Source organism: Castor canadensis, chromosome 7 (assembly GCF_047511655.1).
Source record: "Castor canadensis chromosome 7, mCasCan1.hap1v2, whole genome shotgun sequence".
In the NCBI taxonomy this organism is placed as follows: Eukaryota; Metazoa; Chordata; class Mammalia; order Rodentia; family Castoridae; genus Castor; species Castor canadensis.
Window position 1 is genome coordinate 150,550,648 of NC_133392.1, and position 18,200 is coordinate 150,568,847.

General features: G+C 52.2%; 1 protein-coding gene and 1 long non-coding RNA gene across 8 annotated transcripts in view; one reads left to right on the forward strand and one right to left on the reverse strand.

The window, feature by feature from the left end:
• The window catches only part of Arhgef10l (Rho guanine nucleotide exchange factor 10 like), a 142,358-nt gene that overhangs the window by 108,476 nt on the left and 15,682 nt on the right, over nucleotides 1–18,200 (reverse strand). The window contains exon 1 of one of the 7 annotated variants that reach the window (XM_074081200.1): nucleotides 4,395–4,682. The exons of the other annotated variants lie outside the window; for them this stretch is intronic. The gene's annotated coding sequence lies outside the window, so the exon portion shown is untranslated. Of the gene's footprint in view, nucleotides 1–4,394; nucleotides 4,683–18,200 lie in introns of those variants that run through there. 7 annotated transcript variants of the gene reach the window in all.
• Nucleotides 7,051–10,620, forward strand: LOC141425028 (uncharacterized). The gene is made up of 3 exons (XR_012450103.1): nucleotides 7,051–7,116; nucleotides 8,493–8,572; nucleotides 10,486–10,620. It is a non-coding gene; the product is annotated as an uncharacterized lncRNA (long non-coding RNA).

Consider the following 18,200-nt stretch of genomic DNA (forward strand, 5'->3'; position numbering starts at 1 on the left):
CTACAGAGAAAGAAACTGAGGCTCAGGCAGGTAGAGGACCATCCAAAGTCAAGGAGTCCATCAATGGTGGATCTGTGATTAGACCCAGTTCTGTCTAATTCCAAAATCCACTGTAGCCCAAAAGAGGGGCCAGGACCAGGCCAATGGATTCACACCTTGCACTTGACTTCAAGAGAAGCTGCCATTGTCTAGGGAATGGGAAGGGACAGGGGAGGCTGGGCTGGACATGCTCAGGGAGGGGGAGTGAGGAGGTTTCTGTGACCATGACAAGGATTTCCCTGAATCCTGTATCCAGAGTAAAGTCATGCCCGTGACCTTGACCACACAGGAAATCATCCCCAAACATCCGCCCTCTCTCACAAGCAGCTTTCATACACTAAACCGGAGCCGACTGACCCTGTGATGAGACTCACAAGGACATGGACAACTGAGAAGCTGCTCACACCCTGGTCTACAGAGAATTCCCAAACTCCTTCTCGCCTTCCTTCTCCCTTGGTGTTGAGCCACAATGATGCCATAAACTGGAGGCCACTCCTGACCATGTCCTGCCTGCACAGCGGAAAACAGGTCACTGCACTTGGTGGGGGAGGGTCTCTCCTCCTCTGAAGCAGCCTCTGTCCTGCCGGGTTGTACCTTGGTCACCCTGTGTGCTACCCTCACACCCTAAGCATGGTTTTTAGGAGAGTGAGCTCAGTGATCAAACCCGGCCATGTCCCAGCTGAGACACACCTCTGAGTGTGGCCTCCTCTTCCACGAGGAAGCCCTACCACAAAGGGTGCTTTAAGAAGTAAATGAGGTATCTGTCTAACTGGGCAAGGCCCCAACACTGAAAAAAAAAAAAAAGGTAGTCATTTGCATACAGTGCCTCACTTAGAGCCTGGAACATGGTGAATGATCAGTGCCATTTGCTGACTGAATTAATGACCACTCCTTCCTAATCAGACAGCAGCACTGGCCAACAAGAAGGGATGGTAGCGCTGAGGGTCCCAGAGCCCCCATTGCTGCCCTCCAGAGCCTCTCTGGGCTCTGGAGGCAAGGTGCACCAGGCACCACTTGAGTTGCCAGGGTGTGCAGTCACAGGGGCAATGCCAGGGCTTCACTGAGATGCAGGTAGGCTGCAGAACATTCAGACTCAACTCCCAGATCCACCCATTGCCCTAGTTCTCTAGGTGGCCATTTGATGACCTGCCCTATATTGTGTCTACACGGAGCGAGAGGACTGTGGGCCCAGCAAGGCTTCAGTGAACACTGCTGGCAGCACTGTTTTTGTGGGGCCGGGCCAGACCCACAGCTGCCCCGGCCTCCAAGGCCTCTCTACCTCCCAGCGGAGGTCAGCCTTTCCTACCACACAGATCATGTCTGTGTCCAAGTACTACAGGGTGTAGTGGGTGCTTGCTCCCTCTTCTGCTTTGTCTGGGGTTGGTAGGGGGTTGTACTAGATTCAAAATGTCCACCCTATCATCTTCTAGGTACTTGGGAGGCTGAGATGAGGAAGATCATAGCCCCCGGGCAAAAGTTCAAGAGACCCCATCTCAGTGGAAAAAAGCTGGGCACGGTGGCATGAATCTGTCATCCCAGCTATGGCAGGAAGCTTAAAATAGGAGGACCATGGTCCAGGTGGCCTGGGCAAAAAGTGAGACCTCATCTCCAAAATAATCAGAGTAAAAAGGGCTTGCAGAGCAGCTCAAGCAGTAAAGCTCCTGCCTAGCAAGTGTGAGACCCTGACTTCAAACCCCAGTACCACCAAAAAAAAAAACAGTCCAGAGTGTGGTTCAAGTGGTACAGCTCCTGTCTAGTGAGCATAAGGCCCTGAGTTCAACCCCCAGTACCACCAATGAATAAGTCCATTCTGCTTTGCTTCACACAGCTGCAGCCTTCTGATCCATCCAAGCTGTGGTTCTCGACTGGGGGAGGGACATTTGGCAATGCCCGGAGGCCAGCCATTGCCATGACTGGGGTAGGGGCGCTGGGGTACTCCTGACATCAAATAGGAGAGGCCAAACTTCCCACAACAAAGTCACCAAGCCCAGACATCATCCACACCACGGGGAGAAACCCTGAGGGAAGGCACATGGTCAAATCCCTGAGGATCAGGAGGGACACCGGTCTCCCAGGGCAGGGCGGTGTGACCGCTACTAGTCCAGGGATACAAAGACCAAAGTCACCACTACTGGTTTCCATGGCAGATAAATCCCAGGACACAAGGGTCTAGAGGAATGGCTGAGGCCATGTGACGTGCTTTTGTGTGTCTGCCCACTAGACGGACACAGCAGGGGTAGAAGCCACAGCTACTTCTGCCGGCACCTGAATATAGAAGGTGGGAAGAGGGACAGGTGCACAGGAGGGAAGAGGAAGTGTGACCCCTTAAGGCAGGACCCCATCTTGTGCCACTCTGCACCCTCTGTACCCAGCACCACTCCCAGCTCTGAGGGGCTGTTTGGCCAATGTCTCTTGAGTTCATGAGACAATGAGCTGTCACCTCCTGCCAGGTCTCCAAGGACAGGGGCCATGCCCACTCCTGAATCCCCAAAGCTGGTCGCGCACCTGGCTCACCCTCTACACGTATCCATCTAGCATCTTCCACATGCTAGGCCTGCTGTGTCAAGGTGGAAAAGGCAGGCCTGGCCCTGGAGCCCACAGTCTGGCAGGGGAAGGAGAACAGACAGAGCAGTGGCAGCAACCACAGGTCTATGGGGAGGTGGGGGGCCGAAGAACCCCAAGAATGGCCCTGGCCTGATAGGGGAGTACAGAGGTCCTGTCATTTATTGCACCTTAAAAGGACAAATAAAAGCACAGCTATCTCGTCTTTGTACTACCTGGGACACAGCAGCCAGGAGCAAATGTGTGCAGGGGATCCCAAGCATGGGCAGAGGTAGAAACAGGGATACACACATGTCCTGCTCACATACTGGGAGGTCACGAGGGTGGAGGCCCTGTGAGTGAGGCCCAAACAGCTAGCTGGTACCTCCCACCATGCCAGGGCGCAGCAAGAATGTGCCATCTATAAGGAACGGGCCCTCACCAGACATCAAATCTGCCAGCACCTTGATCTTGGACTTCCCAGCCCCCAGAACCATGAGAAACAGGTATCTGCTGTTGATCCACCACTCAGGATATGGTGTGTGGTTCTAGCAGCTCGACTGGGCTAGGACAGGGGCCTTCAATGGGACTCCAGTGTCCCCACGCTCCTGTGTGCCCCACTGACCTCATGCAGGAAGGTACTCACTCATTAGTGACCAGCATATGCCTGAGAAGAGACCATGTCCCAGAACTGGGCAAAGAACAAAGCAACAGCTCAGGCTGTCCAATGTCACTGAGATGCAAGGGCCAAAATCAACTCCACCGGGCTTATGTGTACTCAATGCTCACTTGGCACACAGAGTTACTCCAGGCTCTTCGCTCCCAGGATTACTTTAATCCTTCTGACAACCCTCTGAGAGGTGGACAATTGCCCCCACCCCACCCCGCTCCATTCTACAGATTACAGGCAGAGGTCAAGAAAATTTCTTAAGGTCACACGGTCTAAAAGAAGAGCTGAGATTTGAACCCAGGCCCCCTGACTTCAGCCCCCGCAATGTCTTTGAGTATAAAACCTCAGCCACCAGCCAGCTGGGCTCTGTGGGCCTGGGACATGCTCAGGTGATCTATGAAGGTCCCCCTGGTTGGAAGGAAGGACCCCTGCGAGGTAGCATAGCAGGAGGGAAGTTGGAGGTCTAGCAGACAAGTACTCTGACCCTGCAGCTCCCAGAAAGTGTTGCAGATGCACTGCCTCTGAAAGCAGACCCCCCACACAAACACTTCTGGTACTTTGGATCGGGACCATGTGTTAAAGGCTTGGTCACCAGCCTGTGGGAGGTGGTGGAACCTTCGAGAGGTGGGGCTTAGTGGGAGGAAGTTAGGTCATTGGGGGTGTGCCCTTCAAGGAGATATTGGGAGCCCAGCCACTTCCTGCTATTTGCCTCCTGGCCACCATGAGGTAAGCAGTTCCCCCCACGATGCACTCCCTCCATGATGTGCTGCCTCACCTCAGGCCCAAGGGCAATGGGGCCAACATGGACTAAAACCTCCAAAACCAGGAACCAGAGTGAGCCTCTCTTCTTTTTAGGTTATCATCTCAGGTATCCTGTCACAGCAATACAGTCCCAGGCCCCTGGAGCCACTGAATGGACATTCCAACCCAGAGCCCCAAGGAGCATATGATCCTGTGGTCCCACGAACACAAGAGATTCACTCATGCCAATCCAGCCACAACCCAGGCAGGCGCCTCTGAGAGCCAGACCCCCTTGTGCCAGCCACACCTGAACCTGTGCCCTGCCCCCACTATGACTGAGGACGCACAATCAGATGCAACCTGAGAGGACCCCCATGTGTGGCAGCCTTACTCCCCTCCTAACCTGGCTCCCTGGAATGGCGTCCACCGGCCAGGGCAGGAGCTAAGGGAAGGAGCCCTTTGCTGTCTTCATAGCTTCTGAGCCCAGCACTGGGTGTTTCCACAGTCAGCTGCTCTCTGAAGAGGGAGGGGCCTTGGAGAGGCTATGAGCCAGGCTGGAGCCAGAGCCAGAATTCCTTCCTGAGGATCCTGATGTGGGTGGGACCCTGCATCTGGAGTCAGGCAGGGTGGACTTCAGATCCTGGCTGTGCTGCCCAGCAACTGTGTGAGTTAAGTGCCCAGGGCTTCAGTTTACTCCCATGGGAATAGGATGTATTCACTTCTGAGCCCCCCTGAGTCACACACTTATGGTTCGCTCCACCCTCCTTCAACAAGACCCCTCAGCCAGGTCTTGCTCCAGAGCTTAGGTCATACCTGACAACAGACAAGGAAATCCTGGCCTGATGGGGATTGCTGAGCCTAGCCCCACACCTGGTAGCAAAATGCTCCCACACTGGAACTGAGTCACTGTCACACTGGGACTGCTCCTCCCACAGGAGGCTCCCGTCCCACGGGGGAAAGGCCCACACCTGCCTCTCAGCCCACCCTGGCCTCACCTCATCCTCTGGGACTTCTCACAAAGAGGCTCCTCCCTCCACGGGACGCCCCAGCCCACTGTCCCTCCTTCCCCAGGTCTTCTCTTGCCCTGGCCAGGTGGCCCAGTCCCCTTGCCTGCCCCTGTGTGCATAGCTCCCTCCCTTCCTCACCAAGTCAGTCCTGTCCCTGTGAGGATGAGTCCCAGGCTGTCCTATCCCTCTCATTAGTTCAGCAGACACCTCTCACCCACCTCTCCAGTGCCCACCATGCCTGGGGATGCACAACCCCAGGAAAGGGCACATCTGGGCTGCAGTCGGGGGCACGTGGGAATGCAGCAGCCTGAACTCACGACCCAGTACTAAGCCACAAGGCTGATTCCCAGAAAGCCAACCTGTCTCTTCAGAAACAGCCTCCTCAGTCCTGCTCACAGTCGTGAGACAGAGCACCAACGATTCACCTGGATTCCAGTGACCGCACTCAGGAGCTGGAAATAAAACCTGCGCTAAAAACACTCATGATGCTGCAGGGAGGAGACCCAGGTCCTCCTACCCCACCCTGAGTCTATTTGCTGCTCTACCCACGATGCCTAGCACCACATCTGGCACTTAATATTTTAAATGTGGGGAGTGGTTGAAAAGTGAAGCTCAGAGAGGTGAAGTGATGTGCCCCAGATCACACAGCTAGGGAGCAGACCAGCCAAGCCTGGGCCCCAGGTCTGTGTAGTTCCCCTGCCTTCCCCTGCTTGGGCTCCTGAGACCAGGCAGCCATCTTCTAGGGGTTCCCCCTGGTCAGGTCTCTGGGACACAAGCCACCCTCCCAAACAAAGAGGGAGAGGTGAGGGCCACATGAGACCGTATTAGGGAAAAATAACAGAAAGGAAAACACGAAGGTCCTAGCAGATGAAGAGCTGGCCTGTGAGTCATGTGCCCAGAATATTCCATGCCTAGCTGGTTCCAGGGTAGGTCAGAAGGTGCAGGGAGTCCAATCTACCCCAACCTACCCCAGGCCCAACCTACAGGATCAGCTGGGCCTCGGGCAGGGGGACAGCCTGGCTCTGCCACTAGCTCCTACCAATACTGGGCCCTGGCTCTCTGATCTTCCCTGAGACAGGAGCAAGGAGAACTCTGAAAACTGCACAGGCATCAGGGTTCTCAAATGCAGGACTATGGAGGCAAAGCCAGAATCTCCTTGCCCAGCCAAGCTTGTCCCCCTCTAAGTCCCACACTGGGGACCAACACCCGGTGGCCAGCATCACAGAGAACAGCTCAACCACCTTCAGACCCGCATGTGCACTGCTCTCAGCTGTAGAAGGTGGTGTGTTCTTGTACACACACTTTACTTCCTCCCCACAGTGCCTCTGAAGTGGGACTCAGGATCCCCACCTTTCAGAAGAGCTCCCACTGCTGAGTGAGGCAAAGGCACACAGTCAAGATCACATAGCTAACAAGACTCATGATGGAGCCCAGGTCTGTAGGCCCAAGCCTCTGTGGTCGCTCCTGCTCACGCATCCACTCCCCAGGATAGGAGTGGGGCTCTGCGCTGGAGTCCCATGGTGCCTGTCTTCCAGAAATGCCTGTCGAGTTGGCCTGGTGATCACCCCCAAGCCCCAGACCTGGCCCACAGTCGCTCAGGTATCCTGGGCTGGCACTTGTCACCAAGAGCCCTCAATCAGCCTGGCCCCTCACTTTGCAAATGTGTGGCTCAGCAAAACAGAGTCAGAAAGCAAACCTCAGTACCTCTGATACCCACAGCATCCCCAGAAACTGAAACAGAGAAAGGAGACTGCCCAAAACCAGGTGAGAAAAGCAGGGACCTTGCAGGGAGCCACTCTCAGCAGTCTCCAGTCTCCCCTGCTGTCCTGTGACACAGCTGGCCTCCTGCCCTCCCAATGCTTCTGTTTCCCTTCTTCTGTAAACACAGCAGTCCCAGCTGCCAGACAGGGCAAGGAGCGGCTGCCCTCTCCTCCCTAGAGGGCCTGCTATCTGGCCAGCAAGCTCAGAACTGGAGTCCCCAGGTAGCCAGTCTGGACAGGTTTGCAATTGGAGCTAGATGAGTGGTTAATATTTACCTTCAGTGACCTAAATCTTGCAGGACATCAGGCATAGCTGAGTCACCTAGCCCTGAGAACTGGAGTGAAGCAGGAACCCAAGGTAAGAAGGACAGGGTGGTGAGCCCCATGTCAGAAACCCCAAGAAGACTAAATGGCCCCAGCCCAACCCGCACCCAGATAGCAGCAAGCTCTGAGAACCCCGTGCCCCAGCCCCATGTTGGGCCATTTTCACAGGCTCTGGGACACCAAGGGCACCAGACTACTACCTACCCTAGCCCTGCCCCCCAGACTCTGGGACCATGAAGGACGTCCATGCCCTCTCACCCCTACCTGTTTAGACCCAAGTTTTCTGATTTCAGTGACAAGCCACAGCAGAGAGTGAGCCATCAGGCTTGCGACTCTTGCCAGCAGCTCTTTGGAGTGTCCATCCCCAGTAACACAAGTGAGAAACCAGATTTCAGTCAGCTTGGTAAAGATTTTTGCAGCCAGTCCAAGGTAGAGGTGGGATTCAAACCCAGTGTTCCATCTCCAAGACTAATAAATACCCAACCACCATGGTACAGCTGCCCCAGAACTCCCCTTTTCAGCTGCCATCCGTCAGAATGCCAACTGTGCTCCAGGCAACGCTCTAAGGGCTTTATAGGAACAACTCTCTTAACCGTTCCAAACCGCATGAGTTAGGGCCATTGTGTCCTCACCCTGAGAAAGTGAATGGAAGCCCAGGGAGGCCGAGACGCGTAACCCAGGATGCTTCATAGCTAACAAGTGGCAGAACTGAGACTCTAAACCAGTGTGATTCCAGAGGCCAAGGCACTCAGTTGCCACCTTCCCTACACTACTCTATCCCCTAAATGTGCCCGGGCCCCCAGAGCCATGAGAACTTCACTGGTAGAAAGGGGGTATCAGGCCCACTAAGCTCTCATGAATGCGAGGCCTCGGATCTGACAAGGGCCAAGGAGAAAGGGTGACAACCCAGGTCCACTCAGTTTTCCCCGCCCAGCAGAGGGAGTCACGTGATGGTGTCGCTCTCCTGCCGATACTCTGTCCACAAGCTCCTCCAAACAGCCATAGGGCACTCTTTCTGACTGATCACCCCTCATCCGCCCACTTACTGGCCCCCACTGTTGGGTGGGCATTTTCTTAGAACCAGGCCTCATGGGAACACATGGAAGACAAAAGGAACCTGAGCTTCAGAAGGGAGAGAGGCTCCTGCCATCCCAGCCATGATGACCTGCCTCCCAAGGAGGACATTCCCTTGACCCTGAGGACAGTCCCCACTTCATCTCCCACTGCATTTGAAGCCTTAGCCCAAGCTGATCTCAGGGAAGTCCTCCACAATAACCACTGGGACAGCCAGTCACTTGTCCCTCAGTACCTAACACGCTGGACTGGAATCATTTGCTTTGTTTTCTGACTCTCCCACTAGACTGGGAGTTCCTTGAGGGCACAGAGAATGCTTTTTGCTTGTCTCTCCAGTTACTAGAGTAGTCATCTGCACGCCAATTAGAGTCCAGACAACATGGATAAGTGGATGGATGAACTGGATGGGAGGACAGGTAGGAAGATGGGTGGGCAGGTGGGTGGATAGATGAGAGGATGGGGTTGAAAGATGGGTGGATAGAAGGGCGGAGGGATGAATCAATGGACTTATAGGAAGATAAGTGGGTGGATGAATAGGAGGAGGGATGGGAGGGTGGATTGTTTAGGACAGTGTATGGATGGACAGCTGGATAATGGAAGACTGGATAGATGGTTGGATGCGTGGATGCATGGATTCATGGATGGAATGGAAAATGGATGTGTGAATGCCAGGTGCATGAATAGAAGGGGAAAAGAGTGAATAAGTGAAGGAACACACGACAGGAGTCCTTAGTAGCACTCTCAGGGCTCTACTCCAATCTGGAATTTACTGGGACTCAGCTACGCAGTAATCCTGCTTTGCCCCAAGTATTTAGTCTGACTCAACGATTCCCTGACCCGATTCCCAACCTGGCTTAGCATTCCTGTGTAATCATTGTCTCCAAGCTGCAAAGTATATGACATAGGTCCAAAATTGTATCTGGCCTTACAATTGTGTTTCTGTGCTATTCCTTCACAAACTTCAAAAAATATTTGTTGAATGAATGACAAATTAACAGAAGACCTGGGAAGTTCTTCAAACACAAGGTTCCCAGGCCCAGCCGAGGTTGGCTGGTTCAAAACTCTTCAGGGTGAGACTCAAGCTCTTGCATTCTGTCCAGAAGCTTCCTTCAGCCAGGTTCTGGGCACAGCAGCATGTGGGCAAGGAGGCACAGATGGCTACTGAAGGCTGTTGCTGCCAACAAAGGCATCTCAGAGAGGCCCTGTGGGCACCTTCTCCTAGACACTGCCAGCTCAGAGTCTAGCAACCTTTTCCAAGCTGATCCTTGACCTACTGGCTTCACACCCACCTAAGTACAGGGAGGGATTTCTTAGGTGCAGATTCTGATGAGGCTCTGTGGCAGAGTGTTTACCTGGCATGTACTAGCTCCAAGTTCAGTCTCCAGCACCAATCAAAAAAAAATTAGATTCTAAGGTCCCGATCCTAACCTACAAAAAATTAGTCTCGAGGGGCAAAATCCAGGATCTGCATTCTTAGAGGCTGTCTGGGCCATCCTGACACTCACTAGTGTACCAATTTCCAGTGCTCAGGTTCCCCAGGGTGCTAAGAAACTCGGCAAGCCAGGGGAAGACCAGAAGGTCCAGTGTGCCTGGAGCTAGCAAATCACTAAGCCCCAGGCCCTCATTTTACCGATGGGGAAACTGAGGCCCAGAAGGAGTTGTGCCTTATCCAAGGCCATGAGTGACCCTCCCCCAGGATTCCCCTGTACTCCAGGCTGTGGCTGGCCTCCTTGGAGGCTCCTCTCTCTCCATCCTCCTCTCCCCCTTGCCTGTCCCCAGGGAAGAGCCTTTGCAGCTATCCCTGGACATCTCAGCCAATCTTGCTGCCCCAGGAAAGGTGGATGGCTCCATTAGGTGAGCCTGACCTTCCTCCCAGAAGACCCTGTGGTCTCCACACACTCGGTGCTCAGAGAAGGGAGCATTGGAGAATGAAAGACACAAAAACCAATGGGGGTTAGGGTTCTGCAGGTCCCAGGAAGTGCTCCCCTCAAACTCCACAGTCAGGTTACAGCATCTGCATTTAAATGTTTAAACCATCCTAAGAGCCCACCGATACTAATCTGTGCATCAGGGATAGCACTTGTGTCCTGAAACGTGTTACTGGGGGAAAAAATATTCAGGGTCAAGAACAATGAAAGAACCACAGTAGAAATCTGAAAATATTCTCTCCTCCCTCTCTCTCTCTCTCCCTCTCTCTCTCCTCTCTCTCTCTCTCTCTCTCTCTCTCTCTCTCTCTCTCTCTCTCTCTCTCCCTCTCTCCTCTCTCTCCTCTCTCTCCTCTCTCTCCTCTCTCTCTCTCTCTCCCCCTCCCTCCCTCCCTCTTTCTCAGGCATCATGAGGTATGCAGCTTTACTCACCATGACATGCTGCCTTGCCACAGGCAGAAAGCAACAGGACCAAGAGACCCTGAACTGAAACCTCTGAAACCATGACCCAGAATAAACCTTTCCTGCTTTTGAGTTGATTTCCTTAGGTACTTTGTCCCAGCAACAGAAAACTGGATCACTCAGCCCTGGGCAGGATGGCTCCTTTATTGCCATTGCTATTGCTCCTGCTCCTCTCTGGGAGAGGGAAAAGGTAGGCAGCAGCGGGGGCCAGGTAGGTGCATGCCCACGAGAATGGCCGGGGGTGAGGCCAAGCATCAGCTTCCCCAGTGCTCTTCTGTACCTGGGTCTAGCACCTGCAGCTGTGTGACCTAAAGCAAGTCACACCCCCTCTCTGGGACTGAGGTGCCCCATAGGGGAAGTAAGGTGCCTGGACTAGCTGATCCCAGAAGACAGCTCTGGTTCTAAAAGGGTCTCTGATTCCATCGTCCTGCCTCAGCTACTCCATCTCCCTCCCTGTCAGCCGCTTCCTCTTCTGGTCCCCAGCCCCCCTCTGTATGCAGCTGAGGTCTGCAGTCCCAGAGAGGCTGCCCAGCCAACCTGAGCTCTGGGCCCTGGTGAATATTTCTAGCCCTAAGTCTCTCATTCCCAGTTCTTTTTTATTTTTTATTTTTGCAGTACTGGGGTTTGAACTCAGGGCCCTCATGCTTGCTAGGCAGGTGCTCTTCCACTTGAGCTACTTCACCAGCCCTTCATTGCCAGTTCTCAAGAGTGGATCCATCTGAGACCTTGGAGAACTGGGTCTCCCCAGTGTTCTGTGTGATGGTTTGTGGGGTGAGAGGTGCTGCCCCCAGTAGGGATGTCCTCTGTCCACCTCCGGTCTCTGGCTACCCCTGAGAGCTAGGTCACAGTTCAGTGGCAGACTGCTTGCCTAGTATGAGCAGGGTCCTGGGTTCTATCCCCAGCAACACACACACACAAATAAAAAAACAAGTCCCGCTCTCAGATAAAGGAACCTCCATTCCTTGACGCACGCCTAACATGGACCTATTAGCACTCACCTGCCTGGTGAGTTCACAAGAAAACAGTCCAAAAAGCAGCCAGCACAGTGCCAGGCACATGCAGTGCTCAGCCCCTAGCTATCAGCATAAACAGCAAGGGAACACAGGATTCCCCGCGTCGTCCTTTCTATCAGTTTCCCCGTGTCCCAGGAAACAGAACAGAGAGCAGAAAAGAATGACAAATGTGTGATCTTGCAGACTCTCAGCAACCTGATATCTCACGTTTATGGGTTACAGCTGGCCTCCAACTTACACTGGTTCAACTTAACAATGTTTTGACTTCCGATGATGCAAAGGCCTCATAGTCATGCAACCATTCTGCTTTTCACTTTGAGCAGTGTTCAGAAAGCTATGAGAGATGCTCACACTTCAGTATAAAGCAGGCTGTGTAGGAGACGATTTCATCCAATGCAGGCTAGTGTGAGTGTTCTGCCCATAGCACAGGTGAGCTGGGGTGGATTGTAGGTCCCGTGTAATAACCCCATTTTTACTTCGGTTGTGCTTTCACCTTGCAATGGGCTCGCTGGGACACAGCCCCGTCACAGTGGAATTAACGGAGACCCTGGCTTTTCAGCCTGCCCACCTTACAGAGAGCAAACTGGGAAGATGAGGGTGAGGCGTAAGCCCAATGGAGCCCCAAAGACTTCGTGATCAAACTTAAGGGGTTGGGCCAGACCAGAGTGTCCCAAAGCGGGATAAGCAGGTACCAAAGCCCCACAAGGTCCTACCAGAAGGTCTGCCAAGGAAGGGACCCATGCTCAGCTGAACAAAGTCTGACAGGGACCAGAGGGGTCTCAAGGGAAGGTTCCAGATCAGACAGATCAGCATCCAGTCCTCCATTGAGTCGCTGTGTGACTTTGGCCACACAACCCTCTCTGTTCCTCAGCTGCCTCATCCGTAAGTGGAGATAATAATCAGGCATTGCTCAGGATTGCCACAAACAACCAAAACAGATAAGGCACAGCGTTTACACACCCAGGCCCTCAGCAAACATGGGTTACATTTCAATCCTGTGGGTTGTGATCAATATTATCCCTGTTTCATGGATGAGGCACCCCAGATCCTACGGAGGCAAGATAGCTACCCAAGATGACAGCTCTCAGAAAGGACAGGGCTCTGGGAACTGCCCGTCATCTCTCCCAGCCTGGCGCCTATAAAACACTGCTGCCCTTCCCAGTGGGGCTGCCTTCCTTGCTGGCCTTGTGTGGCCTGTGTTAATCGAATCCTAGGCCTATCCCATATGGCTTTGCTGACACTGGGAAGGAAGCTTCTGGGAAGCCTGCTCCCAGCAACAGCAGCAGCCCAACTCCTGACACCCAAAGACCCCAACCAGGCTCTGAGGTTGGAAAAGACAATGTTCAAGGTCAAGAGAATCTGGCCCTTCTTTGAGGTTACTCTCCATCTCCTTCCACCCCTGAGACTCCAGCTGTTCTCTGAGAGATCAGTCCCAGCATGGATGTCATTTATGCTGTGTGTTGCTTAATCTCTCTAAGTCTCAGAAACCTTTTTGAAAAAGGAAATGAGTGAAATTTGGGAAGCAGTAAGGAAGCAGAAGGTTCAGAGAATGAGAGCCTATAAACAGTCCCGAAAGGTCTTCCTGGTGTCTCCCGCCCCTTCCAGCCCAGGATCTTCCCGGAACAAAAAGTTTTGACCCTTGCTGTTTCCTAATCATGAACTCGCAGTGAGAAGCACAGAGCTCTTCAGTGGCTGCCTCGTCACTCCTCCTGACCGGATAGGGCCCTACTATGGCCTTGCCCATGCCCTTCCCTGAAACCTTGCCTGTCCCCAAGCTAACACTGCCTCTTACGCCTCCCACCCTTCCATCAGTCCCCATCTGCCTCTCCCAGAGACTGAGGGTACCGTATCTTACTCAGCTGGGAACATCAGCACCTAGCAGATACTCAGTAAATACATGTTAGAAAGGGGAGTGCCAGCCGAAGAGATGAAAACAGATGAACTAATCCAAATGCCTTTGGCACCCTCCCTTGCTGCACATGGGAGGTCACAATACAGCCACTGGACAGCCACTGGTGGCTCCTCCTCCCATGCAGCTGTGCACACCTGCTGCTCAGGAGCTCCTCTCTGGGCCTCTTTCTCCTCTGCAGATGGAATCTGACAGAACTGGCTCCGAAGAGATTCACTATGAGGCTCCAGGAGCCCATTCTCCCAGAGTGTTTAACCCCGTACCCACCAGGCACAGGTGGATGAATTCCTCAATGAATCCCTCTCACCCACCCCAGCTCTCAGGCTGTACCTCTTCTTCCTCCTCCTCCAGTAACAGAAAACTGACATCTGCCATCATAGAAGATTCACAGGGCCAAGTGACAGTCTGCCTGCTCTCTGTTGTAACTGGAAGGGATCAGAATGCATCACTCAGAAACATGCCACATGACAGAAGTGTTATTTTGAGCAGCAGCAGAGGCAGGAAGAACTCTCTGCCTCCCCCTTACTGCCTAGTAGCGGGCATAAGTTTTCACTGTTCCTGGTGTCCCTCACCAGGAGCACTCTTACCTGCATAACAAACCTAAACAGACCTAAACCTTACCTACCAGACATTTCCTACTCACTTCCAGGGGCCAGCCCTTTTCCTTTGTTTAGTTACTTCACAATTTAGCTCCCTTTGTTAAAATGATGTATAAGCCCCTGGGTCTAACCTCTTCTTGAAGTCCAATGCAAAAAAAAAAAAAAGAATCAAAATCTATATGCCTTTTCTCTCCTTTATCTGTCTTTTGTCAGTTTGATTCACAGGTCCCAACACAGAACCTAAGAGGATAGAAGAAACAACTTTCCTCCCTTCCATAACCATAGCCAACATCTCTGTGCTCCAGTGGGCCAGGCACTGTCCTGAATGCCCTACTTGCACTTTCCTCTTAAATCTCCATACCCTCAGACACAGAGACACAGTTACTAGTATATCCCTGCTTTCTAGAAGGGAAACTGAGGTACAAAAGAGTTACCCAGGGTCCACTGGAGAAAGAGACCCAGCAGGGAGCCGTGGAACCCTCTACTCCCTTTGGGAACCCTGCAGGGTACCTGCCCAATGAGCAAATGAATCACTGGCCACACAAGTGACCCCACACTACTGAGGGGTTGTCTCTAGGTAGAATAAAGAGTGATGTTAGGTTTCTTCTTTCTGTGCCTTCCAAGTTTCTTCAGTGGTCATGTGATCCATGCATAATTTAAAGTAAAACAAACCCTTGTTTTAAAGAAATTCAAAGGGGAACAGCTAGGCTGGGGATATTTTTCTTCTATTTCCAGAGACCATTATTTTCCTACTTAATTTAACCATTGTTTTCTTAGGGAAATTGAATAAAAGGCGACATTTCTAACTACAGCTCACTCTAGTCTGCCCACTCCAAACAATGAAGCGGGAAGAGAGGAGGAGCTGGCCTTGTACACTAATGGCTAAACTCAGGGATGCATACCAATCAGGCAGCCACTGAACCGGACTTTCTCAGAGGGGAAGGCACTGGGGAGCAGGCCAAGGAGAAGGAGGGGATCTGAAACCCAGGAAGGTCACCTCTGCTTGGGCCTACCATGAGCAGATGTATGCCCTGAGCTGGGGATGCAGCTAAGAACAGGTAAGGGGACAGTCAGAGCCTACCTCTGAACACCAAGGGCAGCTCCTTCTTGACACATGGCTTAAGGGGTTTTGTGGGCACTGGGATTCTACTCTCAGCTTTGACCCTGAGCCATAGGGTAACAAACTCAGCTCTGATCAGACTGGACCTTGCCCACACCAAAAGAAAAAAACACCCACTGGTTTCAAACTGAGAAACTGCAGACGTTTGATGAATTATCTCCCCCTCGCCCTCCAAAGAGGAAAGAAAACCAAAATAAAGGAGAGGTGCCAGGCATTATAGGAAAATCAAGAGGCCTGTGTGGGCTGCATCCTGCCACTTAGAACACTGTGGCATTGAAAAGTCACTCTGCCCCCCCCAGACTCAGTTTCCTCATGTCTGAGATGAGATAAAGCACCCTCTGCAGGACTGGGATGGGGAATTAAATGGATCACTGGCACACACAGGCATAAAGTCAACACAGGTTACCTTTAAGCAGTGAGTTCTCAGTGTTCTGCCTAAATGCAGAACGGAAGCAGCAGAGGTCACTTCTGTGTCAGCTTCCCTGGTGCTGTTGGAGGTAGATGGAGCAGGAGACCCACCTCCAGACTGTGTTGTGTGGGCTAATGTTAAACCACCAGTTACATGCAGGGGGGAGATGGCAGGTGAGTTCTAACCAATGTACAATGTAATGTTATTCAGAATTGTCACAGTGAATCCCCTTCGTACATGAATACATTCTAATAAAAATGGAAAAAAATAAAAAAACCCCACCAGTCACAGACCAAGGACTGACTGGGACAGCAGCAGGCTTTGAGCCAGCAGGAAACTCCAAAGACGTGCAGGAAAGGGGCGATCCACAGAACACAAGGTCCCAATGGGTGAGGTCTGCAGCTGTCCTTTGCTGGTGCCCAGATGACACCACGCCTGCTGGCCAGAGGAAGGGCCAGCACTTCCTGGCCAACTTCCGGCTCACCTGACACCTGAGTCAGGTGAATGCCCAACAGTTAGCACCTCTGAGCCTTTGCAGTGCTGTTCCTTCTGCCAGGCCCCTTAGCCTGCTCCACCCCACTCTCACACCATGCCCTGCACCCTCCTCCACTGCTGGGTGACTGCGCCATGTCCATGTTTTTATGATGGCTGTTTAACAGCCGGCCTGAAAAGTTCCTAAAACTTAGCAATCAGCTCTTGTACTGCCCACGACCCAGCACAGATTCTGTAATGTCACTCCTGGGTCCCTACCAGCGATTACAGATGGTACAAAAGCAACAGTGAATTCTAATCTCTCCTGAGTTCTCTGAATCCATCCTGATGGGCCACACCTACCATCACCTAAGCCACCCCGAGACAACTTCAGCCACATGCCTATCCTGGACATCAACTTCCACAAGTCCCCAGCTACCTGACTTCAAAGACTGTCCTAGGACACTACCACCTTTGGCCTCTGGATGCCTGGGCCATCCCAAGAGTTCAAGCAGTGGTGAAGCCACTCTCATAAACCAAGGCTCCTCATCTCCCTTCCCCTCTGCCTGGTGCCTGGAACAGCTCACTTGCTGCAGAAGGACCTCATTTGGTTTAAGGACAACTTACAACACCCCTGCCAACACCACAGCAAGCCCTGCCCAGCAGCTGCATCCTCACTCTCCACCCCAAAATCAGCCAGAATGTAAGCTCCAGGGGAGAGCTGTGAACCAGCTGCTCACTGCTGTATCCCCAGTGAGGCGCTGTAAAATGTTTAACTGGCTGTCCAAGGCCAAATTCCTGGTGAACAGTGTTGGCCGATTCTTATGGTGTAAATACTCTCACTATGGTCAATTGCAGGTTACCTACATGAGGTCACACTGCTGTATACGTCAGACACACAACACACAATACACACAGCACCAATAACAAATGCGTATATAATAACAAAATATAATTAGGAAATGATTGTATTTGTTACCTTTGTTTTCAATATAATTCATTTTTCATCATAATTTTGTATCTCACAATTTTTACAATGGCTCTGTTATCAACCAGCTTGCAAAACTCCTAAAATTCAGACTCTGGGCTCTCACTTATCAGGACAAGCAAATGACCCAAAGGAAAAACGGCTCAGGTGTCCTCCACTGAGGTAGAGGCCAAGGAGCTCTCTAAGGGCCCAGGGCAAGGAAGTGCCTGGGCTGGCCCCAGAGGACACAGAGGGGTGGAAAGAGAACTTTAGCACACCCTTATTTATGAGTTTGACATTCTACATGGACTTTGGGCCCCTTGAGGGTGAGCTAGGGGCTCCCTTACCTTTGTTGGGCCAGGGACAGAACAGAGGCACTGAAGATAAGGTAAGAGCTAAACCACTGGAGAGACCCAGACTCAGTCTTGGCTCCTTCACTGACAAGCTGCGGCCTTAAGCAGTCACTAAATGTTGCAATGCTCATTTTCTTCATCTGTAAGATGGGTCTGAGCCCATCTTCCCTGCCTAATTATCAGGGTTGTTGTGGAAACAAAGAAACAGCAGCTGTGACTATACACAGGTAAATGTAAGTTATTCTCATCACACACACACACACACACACACCTTCTTTATCTTTTCAAAACTCATCTAAGGAGATTATGTTGTTATACAGGAAGCGCTAGCCCAGCTCCTGGCCTAGCAGGTACTATGAATAAACTCACTATTTCTAAATTAACAATGGACTTGCCTTTCCTCCTATAACCTGGTACCCAGGTCCTAGACAACTCTAAAGCTAAAACTTGCAACAGCAGGATTTAGGAACCACAGGTTCCAGCAACTAGCTGCTGGAACCTATGACATGCCAGGCACTGCTCTAGGATGGGGGCCAGGGCCTGATGGTCCCTACACTCAAAGGCTTGCAGTCTCCTGGGAGGTATAAAGGAACCACCCTGGCCGAGCAAGGACTGTAAAAGCCTTGGGAGCCTATGTGGCTTGCTAGAGAGGAGGTGTCTGTCCTCAAGTGAGACCCACATATGGGATAGAGCAAACAGCTGAGCCAAGGCTTTCTGATGGGGGGAGGGAACAGGGAACCTCAGGAAGGTAAACTGTAATGGAACAGAGTGAAAATGAGGTTGGGGCCCAAGGAAGCTTCACCCTGAGAGTCCCCA